Source organism: Moschus berezovskii, chromosome 6 (assembly GCF_049115385.1).
Source record: "Moschus berezovskii isolate FMDL1 chromosome 6, NW_MosBer_1.0, whole genome shotgun sequence".
Classification (NCBI taxonomy): Eukaryota; Metazoa; Chordata; class Mammalia; order Artiodactyla; family Moschidae; genus Moschus; species Moschus berezovskii.
The window spans coordinates 96,838,387-96,859,412 of record NC_142465.1 but is presented as its reverse complement, the minus strand read 5'-3'; positions in this window follow the sequence as shown (position 1 = coordinate 96,859,412).

Here is a 21,026-nt window from a genome sequence, read left to right as displayed (position 1 = left end):
ACTATTAGCATAGGCATAGAGAAACACAGGCATTGCCAGAATCACCATGAGTCCTATCACAAGCATAGTAAAAAAAAATCCTCACTCTGTCTATGCTAATAACTCACTTTCTACTGTCAGAGACCCAAGTGCCTGGTCCCAACTAGAAGTTAAAACAGAAGAAGCCCAGATGATGCCGTCCACAGAATATAGTCTCTAATAGCATAGAATATGACACAAAATGGTAAGTTTGGAGGAAGAGGAAAATGAAGAATAATCAGAACACTTAGTTTTTGGTCACATTGTGCAGCATGTGGGATCTTAGTTCCCCAACCAGGAATGGAACCGGCACCCCTGCATTGTAAGGCAGAGTCTTAACCACCGGACTACCAGGGAAGTCCCTCAGAACACGTTTTAAACCACAGATTTCTTTGTTTGCCAAGTCAATAAAGAAGTTATGGTCATTTTCCTTTCATTATCTTTTTTATTGGATTACATTTTAAGTTACAAGGAACAGAAGCTGACTCTGCATAACTAGACTATTATAAAAGGAAAATGAGTAGACTTTAAATCTGTTTATTAGAGAATAAATTGTGTAAAAGTAAGCCATCTTCCAAAACAACACTAAAAACAATGCAAAATACATGGAACACCTATTTGAATGCTTTGTAGACGAGCCAACATAGAATTCTGGGACCTGGGATCCTCAAGAGAAAGGAAATGCATGTTCACCTTTGTTTCAAACTTGAAGGCATTTGCCAATTGTCAGTGAAGGACAACACAGTATGAACAGAAAGCCCTGATCTCACTGAGCTAAGGAAGCAGGGATATGAAATCCACAATTCTGAAGAGATAAAAATGAAGGGGAGAAAACTGCTGAAAAGTAAAGCCAAAAATTTGAATGAGATTTTATTTAGAAAAGTTTGGATGAAAAAGCTGCTCATGGGAAGGACATGTCTCAAAAAATAGACAAATACAAAATACCAGAAAGCAGCAGCTGGAATGCTAAAGAGAGAACTGAGCAGAAATTGTCAGCAGATTTATAGTTCTGGGAAGACAGAAGGTGCAGTTCAAGAGACTGGTAAAGACCTCAGACTTTCAGTGGAGATTTGTGAAGGTTTACTATACCAAAGGTATAGTAAGAGGTCCCCGGCATCACTCATGCAGCAGTTTTATCAAAAATATTTGACCTAAATCAAGTCATAAACACACTATTTAATACAAAATTTGGTTGTTCTACAAGACAAAAGGCCTGGACTCTTCAATGAATCAGATATGAGGATGGCAGGAAACTTTAGGATTGTTATAGATTGTGAGAAATTGAAGGGACATAACCAATGATAATTCATCAAACTTGACTGAATCCTCAGTGAGGTAAACAGATGCTTAATAGACGTTTTTTGCTACAACCAAGAAAATTTTGTATGTTGCAACATGATTTTGAATTAATGTCAATTTTCTGAAGTCTAATACATTGTGGTTTGGTAGGAAAATGTCCTTGTCTTAGATGGTTCATTTTGAAGTGGTTAGGAATGAAATGTCTTGATGTTTCCTGCATCCATTTGGACAGAGAAAGTGGAAAATAGAGCAGATAGGAGCTTAGTAATTGGTCAAAGTTGGTGATGATGCATAGGTATTCATTTCATTCTTCCTTCAGCTTTTCTGAGTTTTTGAAACTTTTCAGAATAAAAGATAAACTTAAAAAAATTTCAAAGCTGACCTCTAAATTAAAGCATGTTTTATTTTTGAAAGCTGATTTCTCACTTAAATGAATTTGACACAGGTCCAAACTAATTATCAAAGCCTGAGCCTTTTGATTGGTACCATTAATTGAAATTTCGAGCTGAGATACTAACTATTCAGAGTGAAGTGGTTATCTTACAAGCAACTTGCTTTTTTCACAAGGTCTGATCCAAATTATTTCGAGTGTTTTTCTTTTTCGATTGAAAACACCAAGGTTTTATTTAATTGTATAAATTATGCCCTTGGCTTTGGAAACCCTAAGAAAATAGATGCAAAAAATTAATTACAACATTGTCAGAATCAACCATTAAACAGCAGGATACAAGCATCATAAAATTAGCATTTTCATCTAATCATTCTAGTGTCATCTACTAATTGCAAACAGACCCTATAAACAGAAATTATTTTTCAAAGCATCCTTACACAAACCCTAAATTCATACTGAACCTTGTGACAACATTTGAAGTTGGTCAAAGTTCTGAAAGAGATAATCCTTACTTCTCAAAAAGAAATTAGGAGAATCACGGTTTATTTACTTTCAATTGATACTCACTAAGAAGGTGAATACTATGCAAAACAGATGTTATTTGCCTTAGTTCTTATGACTGGGAATACTTCCAAAGACTGACAGCTCCGATTGCTCAATATAGCACTCCTTTAGCTAAATCTTGTCAGAATACATTTCTTTTCTGTCTTCTCATTGCATTCTCACAAGTATTAAATAAAATGCTCTTGTTATACTAAAGAAAGAAAAGGAAATAGCTCAGTCGGGTCTGACTCTTTACTACCCCATGGACTGTAGCTTACCAGACTCCTCCATCCATGGAATTTTCCAGGCAAGAATTCTGGAGTGGGTTGCATTTAACAGACCATAAAGAAGGCTGAGCATCGAAGAAATGATGATTTCAAATTGTGGTGCCTGAGAAGACTCTCTGGGACTGCAAGGAGGTCAAAGCAGTCAATCCTAAAGGAAATCAACCCTAAATATTCATTGGAAGGACTAATGTTGAAGCTGAAGCTCCAATACTTTGGTCACCTGATGGAAAGAGCCGACTCAATGGAAAAACCCTGATGCTGGGAAAGATAGAAGGCAAAAGGAGAAGCAGGCAGCAGGGGATGAAATGATTAGATAGCATCACTGACTCAATGAATGTAAATTTGAGCAAACTCCGGGAGATAGTGAGGCACAGGGAGGCCTGGAGTGCTGCAATCCATGGGATCACAGAGTCGTACACGACTTAGAGACTGAACAACAACAATACTAAAAAGGTGTAGTTTTCAAACTTCTGTGGTAGTAAATGCTGAACTTTCCTGAAAATCTCTCAAATGTTCCTTTTCCTAATAAGTAGCCTACAAAAAAGGTTCATCATTTTGTGTATCCACAATGTTTATCATTTTTAGGTATTTAATAAACATGTGATTTTAAAAATGAATTCTGTACCTGAAATACTTTTCTTAATATACCACACCTCCATCTTTTAACATCCATATGTACAAACTCTCTCTTGACTGGTTCCTGATTCCTTCTATCTTTCCTTCAACAAATATGTATTGAAAACCTACTACATGTTAGATACAATGTTAGCATCTGAATTTACAAAAATCATTAAGGCATGTCTCTGCCCTTTTACATGCACCTGTGCTAAGTCACTTCGGTTGTGTCCAATTCTGCAACCCATGGACCATAACCCATCAGGCTCCTCTGTCCATGGAATTCTCCAGGCAAGAATACTAGAGTGGGATGCCATGCCTTCCTCCACAGGATCTTCTCAATTCAGGGATCAAAACTGTGTTGCCTGCATCTCCTGCATTGCAGGTGGATTCTTTACACTGAGCCACCAGGGAAGAAGCAGTCATCTGCTCCTTTAGGGGATCCTAAATATATTGGGGGGAGATAAACATGAAAATACAATCTTATAACAGTGATAGAGAAATTATCTGCAAAGTCACAAGACCAAAATGATGTGATAATACATTTGTCCTCATTTCAAATGGTTGATTCCTCTTCTTAATATCAGAAGCTATATTGCCTTTAATACATATATTAGGGCAAGAGCAGACAGATCCTTAAAATATACAGCTCTTAAATATTAGAGTGAAAGTGAAGGTCACTCATTCGTCTCCGACTCTTTGCAACCCCATGGACTATACAGTCCATAGAATTCTCCAGGCCAGAACACTGGTGTGGGTAGCCTTTCCACTCTCCAGGGGATCTTCCCAACCCAGAAATCAAACCAGGGTCTCCTGCATTGAAGGCGGATTCTTTACCAACTAAGCTAGGAGAGAAGCCCACAAGAGAAGACTCTACACATGGACATCACCAGATGGTTAACACCGAAATCAGATTGATTATATTCTTTACAGCCTAAGATGGAGAAACTCTATACAGAAAGCAAAAACATGATTGGGAGCTCACTGTGGCTCAGATCATGAACTCCTTGTTGCCAAATTCAGACTGAAATTGAAGAAAGTAGGGAAAACCACTAGACCATTCAGGTATGACCTAAATCAAATCTCTTACGATTAAACAGTGGAAGTGAGAAATAGATTTAAGGGAATAGATCTGATAGAGTGCCTGATGAATTATGGACGGAGGTTCATGACATTGTACAGGAGACAGGGATTAAGACCACACCCAAGGAAAAGAAATGCAAGAAAGCAAAATGGCTGTCTGAGGAGGCCTTACAAATAGCTGTGAAAAGAAGAGAAGTGAAAAGCAAAGGCAAAAAGGAAAGATATACCCATTTGAATGCAGAGTTCCAAAGAATAGCAAGGAGAGATAAGAAAGCCTTCTTCAGCAATCAATGCAAAGAAATAAAGGAAAACAATAGAATGGGAAAGACTAGAGATCCCTTCAAGAAACTACCACACAATTGCACTCATCTCATATGCTAGTAAAGTAATGCTCAAAATTCTCCAAGCCAGGTTTCAACAATATGTGAACCGTGAACTTTCAGATGGTCAAGCTGGTTTTAGAAAAGGCAGAGAAACCAGAGATCAAATTGGCAACATTCGGTGGATCATCAAAAAATCAAGAGAGTTCCAAAAAAACATCTACTTCGGCTTTATTGACTATGCCAAAGCCTTTGACTGTGTGAATCACAATAAACTGTGGAAAATTCTGAAAGAGATGGAAATACCAGACCACTTGACCTGTCTCTTGAGAAACCTGAATGCAGGTCAGGAAGCAACAGTTAGAACTGACATGGAACAACAGACTGGTTCCAAATAGGAAAAGGAATACCTCAAGGATGTATATTGTCACCCTACTTATTTAACTTATATGCAGAGTACATCATGAGAAACGCTGGGCTGGAAGAAGCACAAGGTGGAATCAAGATTGCCAGGAGAAATACCAATAACCTCAGATATGCTGATGATACCACCCTTATGGTGGAAATTGAGGAAGAACTAAAGAGCCTCTTGATGAAAGTGAAAGAGGAGAGTGAAAAAGTTGGCTAAAAGCCCAACATTCAGAAAACTAAGATCATGGCAACCAGTCCCATCACTTCATGGCAAATAGAAGGAGAAACAGTGGAAACAGTAGCTGATTATTTTGGGGGGTCTCCAAAATCACTGCAGATGGTGACTGCACCCACGAAATTAAAAGACTCTTATTCCCTGGAAGGAAAGTTATACCAACCTAGACAGCATATTAAAAAGCAGAGACATTACTTTGTCAACAAAGGTCCATCTAGTCAAGGCTATGTTTGTTCCAGTAGTCATGTATGGGTGTGAAAGTTGGACTATAAAGAAAACTGAGTGCTGAAGAATTGATGCTTTTGAACTGTGGTGTTGGAGAAGACTCTTGAGAGTCCCTTGGACTTCAAGGAGATCCAACCAGTCCATCCTAAAGGAAATCAGTCCTGAATATTCACTGGAAGGACTGATGTTGAAGCCAAAACTCCATTAATTTGGCCAGCTGATTCGAAGAGCTGACTCATTTGAAAAGACCCTGATGCTATGAAAGACTGAAGGCGGGATGAGAATGGGACAACAGAGGATGAGATGGTTGGATGGTATCACCAACTCAATGGACATGAGTTTGGGTACACTCCGGGAGTTGCTGATGGACAGGCAGGCCTGGCGTGCTGTGGTTCATGGGGCTGTAACAAGTCAGACACAATGGAGCGACTGAACTGAACTGAACTGATTGAAATATTAGATATCTATCAGTATTTTTACTCAAGATAAATAGCAGAGCTAGATAGTTGATGAAAAAATAAAAATCCAGAAAGAAAAGTTTACTGAAACCCATCATTTAATAATCTACACTTATCTCAATCTTAATTTGTTCCTGTTATTAACAGAAATAGCTATTGAAAATTGTGTTGGAAACTTCTGAGTTTCTTCAAATCTTGCATTTCCTTAAATATTAGGTATCTTTTTCTATTTTATTTAACTTTGCCAATATTACTGTATTAGGAGAAGACTCTTGAGAGTCCCTTGGACTGCAAGGAGATCCAACCAGTCCATTCTAGAGGAGATCAATCCTGGGTGTTCATTGGAAGGACTGATGCTAAAACTGAAACTCCAGTACTTTGGCCACCTCATGCGACGAGTTGACTCACTGGAAAAGACTCTGATGCTGGGAGGGATTGGGGGCGGGAGGAGAAAGGGACGACAGAGAATGAGATGGCTGGATGGCATCACCGACTCTGTGGACATGAGTTTGAGTGAACTCCAGGAGTTGGTGATAGACAGGGGGGCCTGGCGTGCTGTGATTCATGGGGTCGCGAAGAGTCGGACACGACTGAACTGAGCTGAACTGAAGTAGTAAAGCAGAGATTTCTGATCATAAAAGTTGTTCAGGACCTATGAAAACATCAAATATTCTCATCAAAAAGACCAGTAGAATAAATAACTGTTAATATAACTTAGACATGAACTAGATACTGTAAAGAGTATATTTAAAAGCTTGGGTTAAAAGGAAATTCTTTGGGTTGAAATACTGGGTTGTAAGAGCGAGTTCTATTGTCATTACAAAACTCTAAGCATTGGAGGAAAGGAAATCAATCACGGTTATTAAGGATTCTATTGGGAGGCAGGTGCTCAACTTTTGCTATTGCCTCTAGAATTTTTTTTTCTTGTCTTGTATAATGAAGTATCCATAACTCATCTGAGGACAATCTTCACCTGTGTTTGGAATTTCATTGCCACCTGCTACCCCAGGGACCTTAATGCTAGTAGTTTAAAAGTCAAATGCTGATCTCCTCTCCAGCTCAGCATTTTTTCAAGAACCAATACCCATGCATCTGTACTTTCAATCTGACATTCCTGATTGTATATCCTACAGTCACTTGAATTTAAATTATTTAAGCAAGAATCAGTAGTTGCAAGACACAGAAGCCAATTCTAGATCATTTAAATGTCCAATTACTTTTTTTAAAGAGCCAAAGAACCTGGATTAAGAAGATGCTGTGCTGTGCTTAGTAGTTCAGTAGTGTCCAACTCTTTGCAACCCCACAGACTGTAGCCTGCCAGGCCCCTCTGTCCTTGGTTATTCTCCAGGCAAGAATATTGGAGTAGGTTGCCATGCCCTCCTCCAGGTGATCTTCCCAACCCAGGGATAGAACTCAGGTCTCCCGCATTGCAGGCAGATTCTTTACTGTCTGAGCCACCAGAGAAGCCCAAGAATACTGGAATGGATAGCTATCCCTTCTCCAGGGGATCTTCCCAACCCAGGAATTGAATCAGGGTCTCCTGCATTGCAGGCAGATTCTTTACCAGCTGAGCTACCAGGGAAGCCTGGATTAAGGCTAAACAACTAAAAACTGTTACCAAACTGTGGCATAGAATGATTCCTCACCAACACGGCTGAGCACTAAACACCAGCCAGTATTTTTGCACCAGACAACTGACTTTGCAGTTTTTACCCTATATGATGACTACAACTATTACTACTGCTGCTGTTACTACTACTTACTGCTTGAGAGAGGGAAGAGTGATGGGGGAGAGAAAGATCAACCCCACCACGAACCAGCCTGTGTCACCAGTTTTAGAACCAAAGTCCACTGCAAGAGATTGTTGAAGCCAAGATCACACCTCTGCATCTTGTTCCATTGAGGCAGAGAAAGTGTCTACTCCAATGCCCGATGTTGAATTCAATATCTTTCCTCTGATTTTCACCCTATATTTTATTTCTTTAAGTGTCATCACCTGTCAGTTGTTCACTTACATCACAAACTTGGAACCCATCTTTGAATCTTACTCCCCCGTTCCCAATCATTACTGGTCTTATATATCAATCTTCGTAGTATCTATTAAATCTATCTTCTTTTTTACATCATCAATCATAATATGATGGAAATATCTATGTGTTTTTAAGGTGTGACTCTTAGTGAGTGACTTGACTTTAAAGGGTAGGTGGTTCTCACTCACCCAGACCCTAGGACAAGACAAATAAATTTTGTAGTCATATTTTGTGAGCAGATAGATTTATTCTCACAGTCCTTTTCAATGACTGAGGTCTGAAAGAGCCTAGCTTTATGGAGTAGTCTTAGTTTCAAATTCATCCATTGTTCACAATTAAGAACCAAGACTCTTAATTACTAAAGTGACCAACAACCTCAGGTTGATAAGTTTAAAAGTTCAGGTCTATAACTCTGCTTTCTAAGTTTTTTCTTTTCCTTTTCTCTATTGTCTATTTTTTCTTGTCTTTTTTATTTAGGGTCTTTCTTTACTTTGTTATGAGAACAAGAATACAATAAAAGGATATGTCTTATATTTTTCCTTTACTGATATCTCCTAGCTTTTTAATTGTCTTCTTGTCTTTGCTAAATCCAGTGACAAACAGATTCCATGACAAATGCCACTTGCAGTGGACTGTAATGGCTGTTTGAAGTTCTGTGTAAAAATTGTTCTAAGATCAATTCCAGTGTAATAGAGTTCTGGAGTTGATTGGTGATTCTTGAAATGGTTGAGGAAATAGGCAATCTGGGGAAAATGCTGTATGATTGCTGGCATGCATCTAGTCCTTTCACTCCAGAACACAAATATCTCTCAGTTTAATCCTTCCCTAGTTTTTATCTGCCATTTGTGATACTGACTCATTTATCTAACTAAAAACAACTTTGTCTCAAAGTGTAAGGACATGATATTACCTTACTACAAGACAACTACATCTTGTATAAAATGTGGGACAATAGTTTACTTACCTATTTCAGAGAATACTTGTGAAAATCAAATGAAAGAATATGTATAAAAATGCCATACATATTCTGTATTGATAAATTATGACATGATTTTTAAAGCACAAAATATATTATTAATCTTTACTTCCAAGAAGCAGTACCTAGAACAAAGCTTTGCATACTAGAGATGGACAATACATGTTTTTTGAATTGAATTACGTACTCACTTGCTCTATGGAAGTCTTTTCTGGTGATTTTGACCTGGAGAATGAGGGTATGTGTGTGTGCAGCACTGGAGGACTATAACTTTAGTAGGTCAAAATTAATAAGTTATCATTTTGAAAAGCCATGCGTAACTGATAATGGTTTTTAGCATTTCTCTTTTGCAATATAACCTCCCTGGGGGAAAGGAGCTATGCTTCTTCATATCTAGCATATTATGTAATAAAATGTCCTATTCTGTAGATATGAGATAAATAATAATTAATATTGGTGAATTAGCCTGATGAAACCTTCTGTAAATAGCATCCCAAAGGACTATGAAATATGACTTGCTCTAAAATTAAAGTAAGGCTGCTAGCTTGTTAATCCCTCACATTTTTTTTTTATCTTGGGGAAAAATGGTTTTTCAGGACCATTAACCTATTTGGCAGAGTTCTGCTCTGATATTTGCCAGCCTCCATACCTGGATTTGTTGTAAAGCCATGTTCATTCTAGCAAGTTTATAGGATTTCTACCAGAACACTCACCTCAGGACTTATGATATAATTTTAACAATGATTAAAAAAACAACAGCTTTCCAACTCACTGTTTCATTGGAGAACATAAAACCACATGCATATTTAAAATGACTAGGACTTGACTCCCTGATATCTCTCCAGTTCAAATCTGTTCCGTTTTCTGCATTTTCAGATCCTCATAATGAATCACACTTTATTCATTCATTCAAGCGAGAAGGTTTCAAATCATCCTTGTATTTTACTTCTCCTTGGCCACTGTACTCAGTCATGTACAAAGTAAGAGTAGTCAACTTTACCTCCTGTGTGTCTTTGACTCCCTTCTCTTCAACTCCACTGTCCTTGACCTCAGTCAGGTGATTTTAGGAGACAACAGCCATAGCATCTCAACTACTCTCTCTTTCCCTCTCCACTTTTCAAATTATTGGCAATGCTGTGTTCAACTTATCTTTCAAAAATAATAGTGTCACACTCCTACATAAGAACTCTGACAATCACTGCTCACAAAATAAGCCATGTTTTAAAATCCCCCAAAACATATGCATGGGGTCGCGGAGAGTCGGACACGACTGAGCGACTGAACTGAACTGAACTGAAGACATATGAGCCATAGATAAACTCTTCTTTCTTCCCTGTGTATTGCATATTAATTAAACTTTGCTTTCACTGAGAAGAGACTACGCATCCTAACACTTCACATAATGTATCCAAATTGTTAGATGCTTTTCCATTACTGACGACCTAAGTTTATTAGTTGGGTGGTTGAAAAGATTCTTGGAGAAAAAAAATATGTATTTATAATTCACATATGTCATTTTGTTAAAAAAAATTTCATGAGAAACTAATCTATTCAACTCAAGCTGCCAAAACTTGGGTGTGTGCTCAGTCAGTCATTGTCTGACTCTTTGCATCCCCATGGACTGTGGGCCACCAGGCTCCTCTGTCCATGGAATTCTCCAGGTAAAGAATATTGGAGTGGGTTGTCATTTCCTTCTCTAAGGGATCTTCCTGACCTGGAGAACAAACCCATGTCTCTCGTGTCTCCTGCATTCACAGGCAGATTCTTTACCACTAGCGCCACCTGGGAAGCCCACTAACATTTGTACCATCATATTAATATTAATGAAAGACCGAAGCTAGCAGTGAAGTACAATAATCATCTTTTCCTGTCAAACTTAGTTTGAGGGCAGAGAAAAATTTCCATACCTTTTTCTGAGGACAGGGTAGCACAAGAGTCAGATCTGGAGACAATCTTGACATATATGAGAATTTAGAGACTTACAAACATTGTAACCTTCAAAATGTTATCATGTCTGTAGCTCATTCACCTGTGAAATAGAAATAGCATCTACCTATATTGATTTCTGTGAATTAAATCAGATATCACTAATTAAACATTTGGTGCCATAAATAACATACAGCACATCTTTAATAGATTTCAGTAGTCTTGTAGTCATTTTAAGTGAATTTGTATTTCCAATGTCTGGATTGGCATATATAACTAAAAGGTCACAAAATGTGTATTATGTTCATATTCCTATATCTATTTCAAATATCTGAGTCATTAAAGACATAACTTACACATTGTCAGATCTAAAATATCTGACAATTTACATTTAAATTCTGACTGAGAATGGTTGTTTCAAATTTTATACACTGGAATGAATTTGATTCCTGGGAATAGTGGGGATTGAAATGCTAGAGAGTAAAAAGATGTCTAAGGGCATTCAAATTTAGTTTTGATTTTGCTTTTGAACTCATTCCATTCAAAAACAAGTTAGGTGCTTCAAATTTTCATTCACTAGAATGAATAAACATAACAATGGTGATTGTGGGGAATTCCCTGGTCGTCCAGTGGTTAAAACTCAGTGCTTTCATGGCTGGGGTCTGGGTTCAATCCCTAATCCTTTGTCAGGGAACGAAGATCCTGCAAGTCATGTGGTATAGCCAAAATAAGAGACATTTCTCAAAAGAAGACATACAGATGGTCAAAAAACACAGGAAATTATGCTCAACATCACTAATTATTAGAGAAATGCAAATCAGTACTACAATGAGGTATCACTTCACACTAGTCAGAATCAGTTCAGTTCAGTTCAGTCGCTCAGTCATGACCGACTCCTTGCGACCCCATGAATCACAGCACACCAGGCCTCTCTGTCCATCACCAACTCCCAGAGGTCAGAATAGCCATCATAAAAAAATCAACAAACACTAAATGCTAGAGAGGATGTGGAGAAAACAGAACCTTCCTATATTGTTGGTGGGAATGTATATCGGTACAACCACTCTGGAGAACAGTACAAAGGTTCTCTAAAAGACTGAAAATAGAAAACTACCCAGCAATTCCACTCCTGGCTATAATCTGGAGAAAACCATAATTTGAAAAGATACACACACTCCAATGTTCACAGCAACACTATTTACAATAGTCAGGACATGGAAGCAATTTAGTGTCCATTATCAGAAGAATAGATAAAGTTGTGGTACATATATACAGTGGAATATTCTGTTCCATTCTGTCGCTCAGTCGTGTCTGACTCTATGGGACCCTGTGTACTGTAGCCTACCAGGCTTCTCCGTCCATGGGATTCTCCAGGCAAGAATACTGGAGTGGGTTACCGTTTCCTTCTCCAGGGGATCTTCCCGACCCAGGGATCGAACCCGGGTCTCCCGCATTGGAGGCAGACGCTTTAACCTCTGAGCCACCAGGGAAGCCCACAGTGGAATATTACTCAGCCATAAAAAAGAACAAAGGTTGTCATATTAAGTGAAGTAAGTCAGACACAGAAAGACAAATATCATATGATATTACTTATATGTGGAATCTAAAACAGGTACAAATGAACTTATTTACAAAACGGAAGTAGGGTCACAGATGTAGAAAACAAACATGGTTACTAGGGGATAAGTGTAAGGGATAAATCGGGAGATTGGGATTGACGTATACACATTTCTATATATAAAATAGATAACAGATAAGAACCTGCTGTATAGCACAGGGAACTCAGTACTCTTTCATGGCCAAAATGAGAAAAGAATCTAAAAAGTGGCTCTCTCTATATATATTTAACTGAATCACTTGGCAGTACACTTGAAACTAATACAACATTGTATTCTCAACTATACTCCAATAAACTTTTTAAGAAGTTGATTGTAGTAACATGTATCATGTTACAGATTAAAAGGTGTTTTTGTTACAGCAAATACCACCTTTACTTTGGCTGACACATTTGTAACTGATTGAAATATATACACACGAATGATCAAGATGAAGATCAAGACAGAGTTTTCTATAGAAAAACTAAATCAGTGTACACAGCTTTCGTGTAGGGTTACAATGTGCTTCCTAATATTTCATTCTAGAATTCACTTACTCTACCAAACTGGAGCCTTCACCCTTATATGGGCAAAACCCAACCTATCATGGTTATCATAAGACAAGAAAAGCAAAGCACAATATCACCCCGGGACCCACAGCGTACTGAATTAATAAGTCACTGTCCTCTCCTTGGCAGGAAAGAGTAAGAAAGTATGGGAAAGATGAACGTGTCCTGTCTAAGCTTTTCCCTCATGGAAGCAGAATGGAAATTCTACCCTCTTATGCAGATATATTGTTGTTCATTTGCTCAGTTGTGCCCAACTCTTTGTGATCCCATGGACTACAGCACACCAGGCCTCCCTGCTGCTCACTATCTCCCAAAGTTTGCCCAAGTTCATGTCCATTGAGTTGGTGATGCTGTCCAACCATATATGCAATATAATTAGTGGTGAATAAGTGTTTGCCCCTAATAATCTCTAAGATATTATTTGTATATCAGCAGATTCAAAAAACATGTCTTTTTTAGTAATAACAACATTGCATGATTAAAGCCAGTTACAACACCAAAAAAATCCATATGACCAATTACTTTGTCATACAACCCTAATTATGAAACAAAATAGGAAAACAGGAGCTTCATAAATGATTTGAGGCTCTTATAGTACAAAGACTCTGTGTTCACTATAATGTTAAGAAAATTAACACATAATTGTGTGTATGTGTGTGTGCATGTGCACAGTCATGCCCAACTCTTTGTGACCCCATAGACTGCAGCCCACCAGGCTCCTCTGTCCACGGATTGTTTTCCAGGAAAGAATACTGGGGTGGGTTGCCATTTCCTCCTCCAGGGGATCTTCTTGACCCAGTGATTGAAAATCTCTTGTGTCCCCTGCATTAGCAGGTGGATTCCTTACCACTGGAGCCACCTTCAGTTTGCCCAAAAAATAATAGCACTTTAGGCAATTCATAATCATGGTTTGCTCCCAGGCCAAAATATATCAATTCAAAACACATTAATTCATGTTTGTAGAAGTTGAAGAAATAGCGTGAATATTGCCATCATCTCAAGAAAAGAGAGAGAGAGGAGATCAGAGAGAGGGGATAAGAGGTCTGGTGAGCTGTCATTAAAGAGGGGTGAGAACACCCGCCTTGTGTGCAGAGTGGGTTTCTCATAAGTGCTGACACAGGCAAACACTCCAGGGATCAGGGGGAATTGGTGATCTAGTAAAATACGGTCTTTAGCTAAAGGTCAAATGAAATTGTACTGGGAACCTTGGGGATACTTTAAAGTGGGAGCTAAAGACGGGGGCTGCTCATTAGAGCTTGCGCTTAAGTACCAGTTTCACTTTATCAGGGAAATTGTTCATTTGTGAGAAAATGTGACCTCTGTCAGTGTGCCAAGCAGGCTGGGCCCGGGGGTGATCTCAGGCTCACGTGCGCTGGCAGAAGTTAAAGCTACCCGGGGACTACTTTCAAAGGACGTTGCCAAGGTTAGCAGACCCAAAATCTGACCTTCCTCTTCTTTCTTTCCATTTATATCTGTTTGTAAAGTTCAAATAGTTCTCTTTTTTTTTCCTCCAAAAAAAGAAAGCGCCTCAAATGCAATAAAATGATAAAAGATTCCAAGGGGAAGCAGCTATAAAAAGAGAAAGTGAAATAAAAATGTTTCATTTAGGAAGCCTGGTTATTTAGGGAAATAGAAATCAGATACCTTGGTAACAATTACCATATTTCTTAACCTAGATTAGAGTTAGCCTTAAAATTTTATGGTGCTATCACCCTTTAATCAGAGCTAAGTATTACTGTTGATGCATTAATGAAGAAAAAGAGGAAAGAGGCTTTTCCACAGGATGTTTGCTATCCAAAGAAGTTAGTAATTCAGAATTGTTTGAATTTTCCAAATATATGGGCCCACATATATTAAGCTACAAAGAAAAAGGAATGATGGGCAGTGATTTAATGGTATGGATATATAATGATTAAAGAAAATTTGAATTTTAAAAATCTACATAAAGTATCTGCTAAGATTAGATACTTTAAGATTTTAATTTTTATTTCATATCTTTATATGCAATTATTTGTTTTTTTGTAATATATCTACCTGCTTATTATGTCTCCCCTGACTAGCATATATTCCTCCAGCGATAATGGATTTTATCTTATTATTTGCTGTATTCCTGACATCTAGAAGAGCACCTGACATATTTGTACTATTTCTAAATAACACCTATTTGTACTACTTTTTCTTTACTGAGTAAATACATGACAGACATGCTCATATATGATCATTTTAACAATTGTATGAATTAGTTACTTAAAAATAACAATATTAATGTTTACTCTCATAGCTAATAAGTGGTTAAAAATGTAACTATGATTTCTAATTGTATAGACTTCTCATGTATCACATAAAGGGTATGTTTATTTGTAATAGAGTGTTTTGTTTACATTGTTAGCATATAGCCTTGAACAATTTTCCTAGCATAATCAAAATTACTTCAAGTCAAGCACTTTATTGACAGCTTTGCATACAATTAATTAATTTATATATATGTGGGAAGGCAAGGCTATTTTAGTCTGAATCAGAAGAAATCTTCAGTACCACACTATTTTTAACCTGCATAAATAGCAGTTTCATTTGGTTCAGTCAAATATGACTTCCACGTAACAAGGAGTAATTGAGGTTTAGAGAAATTAAATAAATTGTATAAGGCCAATACAAGTAAGCAATATATTTAAGATATGAACTTATATTTAATTATAAATGCATTTTCTCTCTCTTGCTTCTCAAATATGACTTTGGCAGTGGAACTCAAGAATACTGAAGTCAGGGATAAACATCACACAGTAGTTTGGACATGGAATTATATAAAGTACAATGCAAAAATTACATGAATTCTTAACAAGAGGCTCTGGAAAATTTTTACACTATGTAGGATGGCTTTCTCCTAAAAGTACAATACTACAGAAAGGTAGGAACCAGAGTCCATTTGCTCCTAGAGTCCATGCCCTTATGCTACTATCTTAGAGTAAATGCTCACAGTGAGATTTGCCACTGATCAATACAATTGAACAATCTGCTGAGGACAAGAAAAAGGTTATTTTCTTTGAAGGAAAATAATTTACATGTCATCAATGTCATTAAAATGCAATGATTTACTTCAGATAGAGTGCGTGCACGCTTGCTAAGTCACTTCAGCCATGTCCAACTCTGTAGCTCAACTCTGTAGGGCTCTTCTGTTCATGGGATTCTCCAGACAAGAATACTGGAGTGGGTTGCCATGCCCTCCTCCAGGGGATCTTCCCAACCCAGGGATTGACCCCTGGTCTCCTGAGTCTCCTGCATTGCAGGTGATTCTTTACCACTGAGCCACCGAGGAATTCCCCCTGTTAAATATTAACACATCAATATTTTCTTATATTTCAGAAATGAATACTAATTGTGTGGAATATACTCAAGTAAAACATACTTTTTTTGAAAATTAATAAAAAAATTTTTCCCAATTACTTTCTAGACCCTGGAATGGAGTGACTCAGCTTGGGGCCCATGCTTACCCCTAAGCCCAGACAGGTAGGTGGGTTACGAAGATGCCAAACTTCCACCAGGCACACATGATACAAGTGGAGAGTGGATATAACTCCAAAAGGAAGAGAAATATTCTAGAAATATGGAGGGCAGTTGGGTGGACCTTAATAATGGTTCACTATTATCATCACAGGTGGAGAGGGCAATGGCAAGCCACTCCAGTACTCTTGCCTAGAAAATCCCATGGATGGAGGAGCCTGGTAGGTTGCAGTCAGTGGGGTCACTAGGGGTCAGACATGACTGAGCGACTTCACTTTCACACATTGGAGAAGGAAATCGCAACCCACTCCAGTGTTCTTGCCTGGAGAATCCCAAGTACGGGGGAGCCTGGTGGGCTTCCGTCTATGGGGTCACACAGAGTCAGACACGACTGAAGTGACTTAGCAGCAGCAGCAGCAGCATTATCATCACATTCTAAAACTTTGATTTAAAACAATATTATGTATGTAAAATTAATATCATGTACTAACCAGGAGATTCTCTATCTAGATTTGAATTTCCTTCTTCTTTTCTTTAACTATTCTGTTAAACCAGACAACCAATAAATTGCTGACTAAGCATCTTAAAAGCACAAAATAGAATCTAAAAAAATAGATAAACAGAGCAAAAAAAATAAAATTACTTCCTATATGCATTACTTTGTTTCTTAACATCAAATTTATAGTTGCTACATTTCTATATAATACATCATTAAAATGAAAGTATTTCTGGAAACTTTCATTATCTAGAAAGTAATATTTAACTTCTGACTGTAATTTAGAAACTTGTGAAATCTTCAAAAGACTTTTTTTATTTAGGCAGCAAATGATAAAGATTCAAAAACACAAAATATTCAAATATATTTTTTAAAAAGAGAATAGTACAAATAAATAGTTCAGTGACTCAGTGTTATTTATATAGGTAATTATCTCAATTGACTTTCAATGAAATGCATTCCTTTTCAATTAGAATTCTGAGTGGGATCACATAAATTATTTAACGAACTGGTTATCAAGGTTATAGTCCTCAAATACAGCTTTCTGCGTGGCATCATTTTCCTAAAATAACACATATTCTCTGTAGACATAAAAACATGAAAACGACTTTGACCTCTAAAGAGTTTTGTTTTTAATTTGGTTTTACCTTGAATTATCGAGTGAGCAAAAGATTATGTGAAAGAAAATTAAAATTGGATGAGACCTTATGCTTATCTGATTTGTATACTGCTACTCAAACTCCTGGGCTTCCCAGGTGGTGCTAGTGATAAAGAATCCACAGGCAATGCAGAAGACCAAGGTTTGATCCCTTGGTCGGGAAGATCCCGTGAAGGAGGGCATGGCAACCCACTCCAGTATTCTTGCCTGGAGAATCTCCATGGACAGAGGAGCCTGGCAGGTTACAGTTTTTAGGGTCGCAATGAGTTGGACATGACTGAAGTGACTGAGAACACATGCACACATGCAAACTCCTATTTTATTAAAGCAGTTTTAAAAAAAATTTCCCATGCAGAACTCATACTTCATACTAGCACCTCATTCACTTTCCAGGGTGTTTTATCAAGAAGTAATAAGTAGAGCAGAAATGGTGTTTGCTTTTGAATAGGGTATAATGTGACTGGGGATAACTTCTATAATCTTCAAAAGAGATAGAAGAGTTGTTTTGTTTTGTTTTCCCTTAAGGAGGTGAAAAAGTTAAAGTCATGCTGAACATTAAGATCTGAAATACATAAGCAATAAGCAGCCAAGATGCAATGCTTCCCTCTCACAGCCAGCTGGAGCTAATTGTATTAGTTATGATAATACTGCCCTCCAGAGGAACTTGGCAGGAATTTGAAAGGCATAGGGAAAATGAAAGGATATGAAAATAATGAATTTAAATACACACTTGTAGTAAATTAACATATTAATTCTACCCAGATAATTAAAATATACTTAAATAGTTTAAATTTAGTGCCAAAAACAACACTATATTCGTAACAAAAAATGTCAACAAATGCTTTTTAATATTTTAGGCCAACTGTGAATCTTTACTTACATATTTATATTCTTGGTATAATCTAAAATATAAGATATATTATTTTAAGGTAAGTTTAATTCCAGAACAAGTGAAGGACTGAGATTAGGAATCTAAATTTGTGATACCATTATTACTTTTCCTCTGTGGTATTTCTTTTGGCAATTCTCTAGAATTTAGTGTAAGTAGAGCTATATTCTTAAGTTAGTATCACTGAAATGAGGCAAAATTATAAACAAGCATTATTAATCATTGAAAACAAACTGAAACAGGGGACTGTAAAGCACTAGGTTATATAGATAGTAAGCCCCATTTAACATCACAAAATGTTAACAAGTTAAAAACAGGTAATAAGTACAGGAAATGAAAAATAAGGTGCCTTATTTTTGTCATTTAAATATTTATACTTTCTTAATTTTAGAGAATGCATAATGATTATTTCACATGATTTATTGTCATTATCATCAAAATTGCTTTCACTATTTTATCATGCTAGGCACTGAGGCAAATGCAGGGAAAAGGGAATTCATTTAATGATTTCACTGCTTTTTACCTCACTCACCATTGTCAGCCACCACCATAATTATTTTCTGCATTTGAAACCTTGGAGGAAAAGACAAATCAGAAAGCAAATTCCTTTCAGTAATTTACTAAAATAGCTATAAAGAGTTGAAATTTTTCTCTTAAAATTTAATACCAGAAACCACAAACAGAAGAAAAGGAGAATAAAACAAAAATAAGAACAAAGCACAAGGACAACACAAAGAAAACACTAAGAAACATGGTAGATAAAACCAACTATGTCAGTAATCACACAGAATATCGATAACCTAATGAAAGTCACTCAGTCATGTCCGACTCCTGCAAACCCGTGGACTGTATAGTCCATGGAATTCTCCAGGCCAGAATGCTGGAGTGGGAATCAGAATGCTGATTCCCTTCTCCAGGGAATCTTCCCAACGAGGGATCAAACCCAGGTCTCCTGCATAGCAGGCGGATTCTTTACCAGCTGAGCCACAAGGGAAGCCCAATGATCCAAACACACCAATTAAAAGACAGATTGTCTGAGTGAATCAGAAGACAAGACACAGTGTATGTCATCGACAAGAAATTAACTTTAAGTATAAAGACACATATTAAAAGTAAATGGATTTGTAATGTCACTGCATTATTTATGCACATGTGCCTGTGCTCAACCACTTCAGTCTTGTCCAACTCGGCAACCCCATGGACTGTAGCCCACTAGGCTCCTCTGTCCATGGGGTTTCTCCAGGCAAGAACACTGGAGTGGGTTGCCATGCCCTCCTCCATGGGATCTTCCCAACCCAGGGATCAAACCCAGGTCTCTTATGTCTCCTGCACTGGCAGGCCAGTTCTTTACTACTAGTGCTACCAGGGAAACCCTCTACATGCACATCAGTTCAGTTCAGTTGCTCAGGCGTGTCCAATTCTTTGCAACTCCATGGGCCGCAGCATGCCAGGCCTCCCTGTCCATTGTCTTATTTGTTAAACCCTGTTCAAATAGCATATCTTTTAAGTTCCTGTCATGTATAATGATTCTGGAGACCTAGAGGGTTAAATTTTTCTTATACTGCTCTTACTTTTGAAATTATATTAGCCAGTCTTGTTCCTTTGCCCATCCCAATGATCTGTAGAAGAGCTTATCAAGTTTCATGAACGAATATGTTGAGATTTTAAATAAGCATCATACTCACTTAATAGTTTAATTCGAGGAGGACTGATGTCTTTAAGACACTGAATGTTTACACCCATGACAGTGATAACACTCCCGTTACTATGTGCTGTTTTATGTTCTTCAGCACTAACTGCTTTCTCTCCAAAGATTCCATCTTTTGTTACATTTGTTCGTACATGTATTACTAGGCACAGAGTAAAAGGACAAAGTGGGTGATTAAATGGTTAATCTCCCTAGGAGACTGCAAGTAAAAAAATATTGCTATATTTTTATAGCTATACATATATTTTTAAGCTATATTCTATAGGCTAATGATCACTTAAGAAAGCAGCTTTGCTTAACCACAAACCCAGCAGGCTTGATTAGCAACAAAACCATGCAAGAGAAGCACGGGACATGCCCCAGAACATTCAAACAATGGTGGCATGAGACCCACATCCTGCCCAGTGAGCTTGGTAAGTTAATGGTCCCTATCATATGCTCTTTGCACACATAAAGGCTTTTAAAAAGTATACAAATGTGGACCCCTCCTTACCCAAGGGACAGACCCTTTTGAGCATACATTTCATAGTGCAGCCTGCTCCAGCCAGACACAAAATTCAAAAAACTCCTGATGGCCCTCAGATCCCTATGAATGACTTGTTCCAATTGGCTTATTTGGTTTTCAATAATAGGGATATGGCCAAAAAGTTGGAATGAACACAGAGAGATAAACAAAAAACCCAAATGATGACAAAGTCTTTGTCCACTCAGAGAACACCAAAGAGGCCAGGTTTTCCAGGCCAGTTTGGCCACAGTAGACCGCAAGGCCCATGGGTACCCAGGCAAAATCAGTGTG